Source organism: Hyposmocoma kahamanoa, unplaced genomic scaffold (genome assembly GCF_003589595.1).
Source record: "Hyposmocoma kahamanoa isolate Upper Pololo Valley unplaced genomic scaffold, ASM358959v1 74614, whole genome shotgun sequence".
In the NCBI taxonomy this organism is placed as follows: domain Eukaryota; kingdom Metazoa; phylum Arthropoda; class Insecta; order Lepidoptera; family Cosmopterigidae; genus Hyposmocoma; species Hyposmocoma kahamanoa.
Window position 1 is genome coordinate 16,245 of NW_020653890.1, and position 12,069 is coordinate 28,313.

Genomic DNA, 12,069 nt, shown 5'->3' on the forward strand with positions numbered 1-12,069 from the left:
GTGCAATTGTTCTATTGGGGAAATTGATCGGAGATTTCAATGAAATATGAGCCTTACTCGGCTGAAAATAGTGGTTATCAATGAAAGGATACGCCATAACCTTCCTAAATCCCTCTGCTTTAAAACTTCCAGTATATCTATTTATCCTTAACTGACTGAGTCGATTACGACATCGATTTTCGCACACTACATTTAACAATTGCCACTTGACTCGCCTAAAGTGGAATACGCGCTAATGTTTTAAAATTCACCCAGTTATTTTTGAACAATCTTTTTTACAGTTGTAAAATTATTTGGATTTATATTTTGATAAAAAAAAAGCCGTGGAACCCTGTCTCGCACCTATGAGTTTTTTGGAATTTGTGTGCGAAATTTAATTAGAATTTTACCATGAACTTTTCTATGAAGGAAAACATCGTGACCTGCACGTCGAAGACGGTTCACTCTCAGAAAACTGGTCAAGTCCCCAAACCACATTGGGTCAGCGGTCTCAAACCCTCGCCTGAGAGAAGATCCGTGCCCAGCAGTGGAACTTATAAATGGGTTAATAATGATATGGTATATCGACTGCGAACTGGCAACCGGTACTATCTCAATTTTGACAACTTTACAGGATGAAGAAAAAATTGTTTGCGTCATTTATATAGCAGCTGGTTTATTAAATAAAAATACGTAGTTTATAATGAAAATCGTCACCCTCGAAAACTATGTAAGTACTTATAAAAATAAAATACTTAAATGACAATAAATCAAACAAATAGTAAAAAGTATTGTATAATAGACAGACTACTAAATGAAAGTTTAAGGGAAACAGAAGCCGGCATTGTATTGTATTCCTTTGTAGTAAGCATTACGAAAGATGAAACAAAGTACTTTGTTTCAATGGGTCGGTACGTCAATGTCATAAGAATGAATGTTCTAGACTTTCTAGCATGCAAAAAGAAGAACGGTGGGGGCCTTCCGAAATATAGGCCGCGACCCGGGGCATTATACCCAGAAGGCTGGCACTGTTCGCTTTTCGTGGCTATTCTCTTTTTGGCTAATGATGGATGTAGATGTATGCCTTCTGGTCAGTGGCGGCTTTTAAGCGAGCTACCGGAAGAGAAGCGGGAAAAACTGTTTTGCTAGGTTAAACAGTTTAGGTATTTACAATGAGTATATAATCAGAAGTAGAGACGAAATAAGGGCCATCCATCCGTGGCAATCACTTTTAAATATCAACTCTCGTTTACGCTGAAATCACAAATTAGAAAACTGTAGCGCCAACAACTGACCTGTGTGTACGTCCCCGTATATTCCAAAAATATTCTGTATTTATTCTAATAAAGACAGTATCTCTACCAATAGGAGCTGTTCCATTCGGTGGTGTGGGAAAAACAGCAAAACATTCAATTACAAAACAAAAGAACTTACATTTCATCGGTAATTAATTATTTAAATATGTAATTTTGCAATTTTCGTCCATTATAGCAAAGCTCAAGTTAAACTGGTCTATTTGAAGTGAAAAAACTGACGACACCCGTCAATTGTTTCGAATTCGGGCTGGCCAAGCGGAGCGCAGTTGTTACAGTAATGATTTGGCAGAAGAGTTTTCAAACAAATTAAATGACATTTCGTCTCTATTTCTCGTTATATACTCGATGGGTATTTACTATTAAACTACGGTTCTACAAAAAAATTACAATATACATGTACTTGTCATTGGATAATATACCTAAGGATAATGTCCAAAGAATACGCTAATCTTCACCCGCTAAACTTCACCCGATCATATAAAATTCTGAAAACCGGTTAAAATAAAAATCTAAAATGAATTTTGTTAAGAATAAAATACCTAACTTTGCACATCTTTTTTATATGGAGGTTTTGTCTTTAAGTACTACAGAGAACCTTCTAAATATTGGTTTTCAACTGAAGCTTATAGTCATTAAATTCACATTTATGCCAAAATTTTAAAATTGCTCAGCGACGTCACGTAGCAGCCTCGCCCGCTTCTCCGTCAGTCGCCATACGGCGCTTGTCAACGTCGGATCTGTGTCAAATTTTCTCCGGCTTATTTAATTCATATTAATATTAAGGGTACGGATTGCGGGACGCGAGAGGCGGCCCCCCACACCTCACCTCCTAAAATTTAGACTTAACGAGCCACACTGAAAGCTCCTTAGCGAGGAGTTGATTTGTGACAATTTCGATGACGGCGGCTAAAACTACAGGCACTAGATAAGAACGTTCCGGATGCAATTCCCCAAGTTAGGCAACCAAATTTTATGAAAAATCCTCCAGTTTATTATTTAAATACTGAATTAGTGACCCTTTAATTATATTATTTTATTTTATTACTGCACCTGGCATCACTCAAATTATCTTTATACTTAGTGTCCTTATTTATGTGACTTACCTGTGATTATATTTTGTTTCAGTTTTGTTTTGTTTGTGATTTTCTTGACGTCTTTTTTTATTTATTTAATTCTTTCTGATCTTCATTTTTTCCTTTTCTTCTGTTTTGTTTTCTTTTTTCATCTGTGGCAAGTTAAATAAACGTATTCTTCTTCTTATTTCTTCTACTTTTTTATTTATATTATTGGTTTAACTTTTTTATATCAAATAAATACATTTTAAATGGCGTAATTTATGATGCAGGTCCATTACTTAATAGAATTTCTAAGTTGCGAAAATTCTTAGCATTAGGAACTTATATCGCGCGTACAGTTGCTTCCATAAAATCATAACATTTTGCTTATGGGTGACATGGTTCAAGAAATGTGCAACCCTTTGTACTTTAATAACAAAAAATGAATGAATGAAAGAAATATTATTTATTGCACATAAAATTACAAATAAAATACAATACAATGGCTGAAGTATAACAGTAGTAGTAAGTTAATGTGCAACCGGCGGTCTTATCGCTATGTAGCAATTTCTTCCAGGCAACCTTAGAATAGACAATTCGGATATGCAAAAAGGGGTGCAACCAAAGAATATCATCATAAGTATACTACATAATAAGTAATAATAAAAATATATACATATTCGTAGATAGATATACAAATACATAAACATACATACTCAATAATATTAAATGTTTACATACTTTTAAAGGAAAAAGAAAAATGAAGTATAAATGTAGGAAATAAATAAGGATAGTAGAAGATAGACGAAATTTAGGAGTTGAGGAAGTGATCCTTGACACGTGGTCTGAAGGAATAAAGAGAAGGGGACCGTCGAATCGATTCAGGGAGAGAATTCCACAATCTGATCGCAGAAATGGTAAAAGAGTTGGAATAAAAGTTAGTGGTATGAGAGGGCAAGTTAAGTATAAGAGTATCAGAGGAGAGAAGGGGACGGCAGAGTGTAGAAGAGTGGAAGGTAAAGCGATCTTTAAGATATGAAGACGTAAAGGGTTAGAATAGAATTGAACTCTCTATTCAATTCTGAAAGGATATGAAGATCTCTACGCCGATGGATGAGCAGCCATTTAAGTTGTGCGCGAAATTGGGAGACGTGGTCAAATTTATGAAGTCCGAAGATGAACCTAACACACATATTTTGGAGTCGTTCTAATTTATTGAGCAGAGTGACTGACAAATCCGGATAACAAACATCTCCATAGTCCAGTATCGGGTGGAGAAAGCTCTGGGCCAGAGTAATTTTAGTTTTAGTCGGCAAAAAGTTTTTAAGCCTTCTCAGAGAGAAATGCGCATCAAACGCCCTCCTGCTAAACTTAGCAACATGCGGCTTCCAAGTCAGACATTTATCAAAAATTACCCCCAAATTTCTGACTGTATCCAAATAAGGAATACAGACACCAGGTAAGGAGTCTAGATTTAAACAAGAATTGAACCAAATGCTACGTATAATAATCGATTGCATTTTGGATGGGTTAACTTTATGGCCAAAGAACTGACTCCATTGACGAATGGATTCAAGGTCCACATTGGTAGTATTAATGGCACGAGGCTTGAGTAGACGACTAGGTGTAAATCTGGAGGCCATCAGCATAAAGATGGTGAGAAGAAGTGAGGGATTGTGTGATAAAGTTAATAAACAAAGAAAATAAAAGAGGAGAAAGGACGCCACCCTGTGGAACTCCGATGGAAATATCGCACTAAGTAGAGAAAGAATTTTTATTACGTACACTCTGCTCCACAGAGGTAGCTTCGAAATCAATCAATAACTGCTGGAGATATGTTAAGAGTACGCAATACTTCCAATAATAGGTCAAAGTCAACACCATTGAAGGCATTACTGAAGTCAAGGAGTGCCAGCACAATCAATTGTTGATTTTCCATACCCAAACGGACGTCATCACTGATTTTCGTGAGTGCAGTAGTCGTACTTTGACCGATGCGGAAACCAGACTGGAGAGGATTGAAAAGGTTGTTCCTGTTTACGAAATTAGTCAACTGACTGTGAACAAGCTTTTCTAGGACTTCGACAGGAAAGGAAGAATTTAAATAGGACGGTAGTCTGAAGGGGTGCTTGGTTTGTTTTTTTCGGTAGTGGAATGGCATAAGCTTCTTTCCAGGCAGAGGGGAAAATACAGGTAGAGACAGATTTATTATGGATTTTAGTAATGACGGGAGTGAGGAGATCGAGGAGAGCAATGATCATATTACGACTAATACAATCACTGCCTACAGCATTGGAAGCGATAGCTAAAACGTTTTTTTTTAACATCACAGTCAGTAAATTGATTAAGAACAAAAGATGAATAGTCAGGAGTTGGTAATGATGAAAAATATTGCAAGTGTTGGCTTTGACTGTTCAGTCAAAGACAGGCGCAGATGAAAAGTGATTAATAAGGTTGTCTAGATCCAGGTTTAAAGAAGAATTATTACTATGAGATTTACCAACTCCAAGCGCCTTAAGGAAATTCCAAATTTTAGTGGAGTTACCATTTTCGATGGATGTGTGGACGTGGCTTCGCTGAGCATCCCTAATCAATGTGTTGCAGCGATTTCTGATTCGGTGATGTTTTTTGCAATTCGCATCAGATGGTTCAATTTTGTACCTGGTTTTCGCACGATTCTTCTTCTCCATATACTCAACCACAGTGCAGGAAGGTGCCTGATCCGAACAGGTCGAACTGGTGCAAGTACATCATAAAGGTGAGTCAGTAGCGACGTAAATAATACGACCTGTTTGTCCACCGAACCAATACTATCCACTACTGACCAGTCAACTCTACTTCCGTCTTCACGCAATCGATCTAAGTCCATGGTCTAAAATTACGTTGTAGGAGAATAAATGTTTAAAGAACCAAAAAAAACTTATCAATTATATTAATTACCGTTGTGCTTTGACGTTTTTGACATAGGGGCAAAATCCTAGTAATCTTCTTGATACAAGTGGTCATTGTAATTTCACTGAGACTCCTTTGATATTATATGGAAATTATGATAATATTCGCTGTTCTGCTAACATCTAGATACAATGGCAGCAGAGTTTCAATAGAGTGTCAGTGGAATAACAGTGATGCTATGCAAATAATTAATATGAAATTACTATGCATATTATCTTCATTTTTTATCTTGTTTAAACAGCAATGGAACAGGAAATAATTAGTAGACTACACCGTAGACGTGCCATAGATTCGCTATCGAAGAGTAAAATACCAAAAATATGTAATGAAACTTGAAAAATAGCGGGATGTCTCGCCACTGGCAAACCACTTCTCAACTTTTTGCGGAATACTGTACAAAATCCTGAACACTTTATCCACAATCAACTGAGATTATTTAAATTTAGCAGATTTGGGGTTCTGGTCGGCTGAAAAAATGACGGTTGAGGGCTGTTTAGGTGTTTACGCTTCTGGTTGTGAACGACTCGACCACACTGGCTTAATAAAGAAAGCTACTTGGACCCTCTCCTCATGCAGAATATTGTTTTATTTTAACATTTGGACTCGACAGACGTCCTGCAGTATTAAGAAGGAAATTGAAAAGTTGAAGAGAGACTAATGATCAAAGTCCCAAGGAAACGACCCAAAACAAGGTCCGACATTCATTATTATTGGCGCGTCTTTAATAGGCCCGTAGCCTTCGTGCAATGCCTTCTCAATTCTCTTTGGACGTATAGAAAATACAGAAGTACGAAGTTTGAAAAGTAGTTGGTTTTGAGATAAGCTATCTAGTAGAGCTCCCTGTGAAAGAGATCGTCCAGGGAAGTACTGATGCCTTACATATTTCAACCGCCAAGTAGTAACGTGAGCATTACTGCGTTCCGGATTCGAAGGATAAGGGTGCTGGTGGCAATGCCCCCCAAACCTTTGCGACTTAAAGCTCTGAATGGCTCTGCAACTGCTATGGACAGGCGTGTCGCTTACCAGCAGGCTATCGATTTGCTTCTCCCGTCACGAGGTCAAACGTCACCATGTTAATTCTAAAATGTTTCATTGTAAAATTTTGATGGCACCGTTATCAAAAACTGCAAGAAAAGCAAAATAAGAAAAATATTTCCGTGTGTAGAACTGTGAAAAAAAAGAAGAAAAATAAAGAAAGCTTTTTTAAGAAATCCACATTCCGTTTGTATTTCAGTCAGTAAACGATTGCCAACATTAAATATATTTTTTATAATTTCATTTGATAGCTTTTGTAGGCGTCTACTATACAGTTTTCGTTGTATCGTTTCTTGAACCAAGTTACAATGTCTAAGTTTATTCTCTGAAATGTACTTAGGTAACTTTGTAATAAGTTTGGGCAAAGCTGCCAGATCACTCGAGAAATATATTTTTCATTTATTATTAAGTAATTTATTTTGGGAGCTCGAGTGATGAGGGTAGAATGAAAATGTTATTATGTTTATTATTAATGATTGTCTTTTGTTTTGGTTTCTTTTGATATATTGGAATGGATGAAGGTCCATCCTTGATTGGACGTGTCCTTAATTGAATGTTTCCTAAAGCGTACATTTTTACTTACCTTTACCTTACATATATCATTCTTAAGATTAGGATACGAACAAAACGCGAAAAGATGAAATGACAACTTCCATGAAAGCAATAAGAAGGCAATAAGTATGTCGGAAGACATGTCTTGTCATTCAATTATGGTGTGTTTTATTGTTCATTACCACTATCCCACTTGTTAGTAAGTGACGGTGTTGAAGTTGTCAGTAGCAGTGAGCTCCTTGTGAGTTAGTAGGAAATACTGTCACCTTACCGATTTCTGTCGCCAAGCAGTAATGTGATCTTTACAGCGTTCCGATTTTGAAGAGTAATGGTGCCGGTAAATTACAGCCACATGGGACTTTTCAGCTTATGTCTTAAAGTGACGGTGCTGTGGCATTTTGCCCCTTTTAGTTCTTTTCAATTTAAAGCTATGACAAACAGTGAAACGGCTGTAGATAGGCGTGTCGCTTACCACCAGGTGCACGACTTGTTCGTCCCGTCACTTGGTATCTTCAGTATTCTTGGCTGTTCGTATTAAAAAGCAGTGTTAAACAATATGGCTCAATTTACGTTGTGCAGAACGGAGTGGAACGAAGGCGCCAATTTCGCCTCGTTGCGTGAGAAGGTGCGCAAATTCGCGAGAATAGTAGTAGTGTAGTGAAAAGTAGTGTAGGTGTACCTACTGTTGTTTTCGTTTAGAATTGTACGTGACAAAGATGGTAGACTTTGATATTGTTTTTATTTGGCTTATTTGTGAAATAGGAGAAGAGAAAATGTAGAACAGAAAAAGGAAAAGGGATATAGATTATTTATTATAGATAGATACCTAACGCCGCACAGCATCTCGCCAGACGTCTCGTGTTCGCCAGACGCCGCCGAGGGTGGCTGTTGGAATTAGGGCATCGAAACCCGGATCAATTTTGAAAACCCAGGTTTTCGGGTCATAGTATAGTCAAAACCCGGGTAGACTGGGGTATTTCGAGCTTTTCGACAGTTTTGTTATATAAAAAAAAAGAAACTGTGTTCCTATGCTGATTTTCGACAACGGAACAGAGAATGAGGAGAAAAAGGGTTATCATAAATGAAACAGGACTTTCCAAATTACAAGACATTTTATAAAGTCTTAAAGAAATATTTTTCCTCAGAATATATTAGTATTAATCTAGTAATGTAGCCTTATTTTAATCGCAGACTTCCCAGACTTCTTCTTCACAGACGTTTTAACATTAATTATATCATTTTGGTACCAATCAGTAATTGCACTTAAAAGTTATTAATATCTTCAAAAAACATATTTTTAGTATCACAAATCGCGCGGGCGGAGCGACGAAACAAAATGGCGTGAAAGAGCGCGTTCCATTTTACGCATTGCTTGTTTTCTTCATTGTTTCATAGGGAAGAAACGTAGCCACTACGCTTCTTTACACATAATTATTATCTAAGCGTGTTTTTATTACATTTATTATTGTACTCGAAGTGGTTTATACATATAAATAACAAAAAAAATATGTAAAATACTCGAAAAACCCGGGTTTTTAAATCAAACCCGGGTTTATTTCCATCGTTTTCATTCGTACCATCAGAACCGAGAAAACCCGGATTTTCCCGGACCGGGTAAACCCGGACTCGATGCCCTAGTTGGAATTTACGACAATGTGCGAAAATTCTCCGAAACCTGATGAGCGACATGCTTTTTGGGTTACAAAAATTCACTTTTATTCCCATTACGCAGCAATGAAAATTGAGCCATAGACTCATTGACTTACAATTATATGGACGTCGGGTCCGCGCTAAAAAGTGTCCGCACTTGTAAGGCGCTAAAATCGTATACAGAGCGCGACACTCCGCTTTAGTCTTCATTTGTTCTACGGATAGCGCGATACTGCGATGACATTACAATTTAAATTTCGAATAGGTTGACTTGGGACATTTTTTTCGTGGTTTTTGTATTAGACCCGTCGTCCATTTATTTGTAAGTCAATGCATAGACTGCATATTTAGGTTTTCGTACAGTCAGACAGACAGAGCACACCAAACTTAACAATTTCAAATTACGACCTTTTTTATCGTAAGTAGTATAGAGTTGAATTTAAAATTGAAACACCAAACTTGAAGTGCGCTTGGCCCTGTACGTAAGCTCATCTCATCATCTACAAATAATAAATAATAATGAGACCACCTTATGCTTCGAGAGACGCACAGAGGAGTATTTTACCTCAAAAGTTGCTCAAAACGATTTTTTTTTATCGATTTGATTTGTATAATAAAAAGTTTTAAACCAGTTTAAAATCATTATATTCTATATAAAACACATATTTTTCATTGTATTGAAAAAAAATTTGTATAAAATTAATTGCCTAAAATATATTAACCAGACTTGTTGTCATAAGACCCATGCTCATCTTCATACCCAAGTTGACGTTGCCTCTGATGTTTCTGGCAGTAGAAGTTCCTGTGTCTCATTGGAGAAAGACTTACTTTTTTTCTGGGGCATTTGTCTTGTACTGCTAAAAAAAGAATTAGAAGTTAACAAAATTCTTTGAAATGTCTCTATTTCAATTTTTCCATGAAAACTCTCTTGCATAATTATACCTATATACGCGGAAGTGTTTCTTCCGGACCTCAGCCGCTTCTTCCGGAAGCTGGTCAACAGGTAGAATAACGTGATCAATTATTGTAGCGTCAAGTCTCAAAACTTTCTGCGTTGTCAGATACATTGAGTTACGACCCATACAACTCGACATAAAGTTTCGCTGTATTTTCAGCAAAAGTTTCAAAATTTTTTACATCAATTTTGTGTTCACTTGATTAAATCTCTAAAATAATAATGCATTTCTTTATAAGGTTCTCACTCGATTCATTCAATTGTTTTGATGGTCGGCCGGGTCTTTTTATTGTTCAGGCTAGAGTTATTCTTAATAGTAATGAGCAATCGCAAATGACACCATTTTTCCGGATTTAAATTAACACCGGAGATAAATCGAAAAAGCCAATATATGCGATTTAATCCGGAAAAATAGTTTCATTTTCTATGCGTAATAATCGCGAAAACCTAAGAACTTGATAATGCGTCATTGTTTATTTTTCTCCAAAAAGCATTATTCGTTATTTCTAGTGGCTATTTATTTTTGTTTCAATTGAAATTTAAGTCTCTAAAGCATTTAGTGAACCTCGTTCAATTTCAGATCAGTTGATAATATTTTTGAGATGGTCTTCCAAAAACACGAATTTGGTGTCCATTTTCTTCTTCAAATATCGTTTGAAAACTTAATATTTAAGATTTAAGATTTACTAGTTATTTTCATCGCCAGCACTGAAAATCCTGGAAAAATATTACGAAACAAGTTTTTGTTACAATAAAAATTTTTAAGCCTTATGTGTTTAAAAAATTAAGTAAAACAAAATGCGGATACATGCGGGACTTTTTTAAAAAAACATTATCAAGAATAACTGGTTTAAGTTACACACAAAATGATGAACTAGGCTGAACTCATATACATAATCATGTGTGAATATAAGTGATTACAAAAAATATGTTAATTTTTGTAATTATTAAGCTTTAACGATGCATACTTTGTAGGAGACTTTATGAAATCGACTTTTTATCGGTTTTTGCTTAGAAATACTCTTCTGGGCGACGTGTAGGCATTGACGCATTGAACAGTCGCGCTACTTGTTTTATTTTATGTACTATGGATCTAATCATTTTGAACCATTAAAAGATAAACATTTTAGATGTAGCATTGAAGAGAGGGACGTTTTCTGTTCCAGATAAAAACCGTTGTTTATATAATCTCAGTACAGAGTACTAAAAAAACCGACCTCAAAAGTGCGCAAACCCGGATTCATCCCCTAGTTCGCCACTATACGGAACATGACAAAGGAGATAATAAAAATCGGTTCTCACTACTCAAAGTATATTTGAGAGAAAAACGCCTTGAATTGGAGAATAGCAAAATCAACCATTGAAATAATTGCTCCTTATAATAAAATTTAGGCGCTATTTATAAAAATGAACCTTCATGCGTGAACAGCCACCCTTAGAGGTGGATGATTTTCTTCAATATTAAATGGGACCACTATGGAGGTACCCCCTTTCCAACAAAAAAAGAATCATGAAAATCGGTTCATAAATACCGGAGTTATCATGTAACATACATAAAAAAACATACAGTAGAATTGAGAACCTCCTCCTTTTTTTTAAGTCGGTTAACAATTAAAAAAAATGTTCCAAATTCAAATGCGTTATTTTTTATAAAACGATTGCTTAATGCTTTTGTTTTCTGTTACTGAGTAGTAGTAAATCGCAGAACTAGAATATTTAAAAAATATAAAGATAAGTTATATTAAATTTTACATGAAAAATCTTAAACCAAGTAAAATATAAAAAAAGCATTACAAGAAACGAGCTCGGACAAAGTAACGTTCATAATTTAGTAAACCAGTCACGAATCTAAAAGATGAAATACCTTAGTACAGGAACAAATCACGTATTTCGCAAATCGAATGAATCTAGGGCTTTGGCTTGTACAAGATATTCTGCGGATTTAGTTAATGTTATAGAAGAAACGTGGGTTCGGTTTAGGTTCGCCAACACTGAGATGTACAGAAATTAATGAATAAATTGAATTAGAAAAAAAAAAATAGTTTAATATTTATACAAAGATCGAATAAACATAAAGAATAGTTCGTTCGACCAGACATACATACGTTGGTTTGTTTTCAGTCGGACCGAAACAAAATTTTCTGACTATCATAAAAACATATCATGGTATTTAATAAATTACCTTCTTTTTTTATAATATCAAATGACAGGACGAACAAGTCGTGAGTCTGATAGTAAACTACACGCTACTGTTAGAGACACAAATTGATAATTTTAATAAATTTATTTAGAACATACACAAAGGGGGAAAGGACTAACTTTAAGAGGAATTCGATATTAAGAGGACGGGGAATTTTAGAAAAGACATTATACCGATAAATGATGATACAGTCAGACTACACTCGCACAGAGAATGATTTCGAACATATTATGTCTTAGATCAAATTAAATAAAATAATCTTTATTTCACAGGTAACCAAATTACACTTTAAATCGTCATATTGATTAAACTCTACCGCTCATTCGTAAGACAAATTTCCCTGATATGAATGAGCAAAAAATTCTACGGGTTACT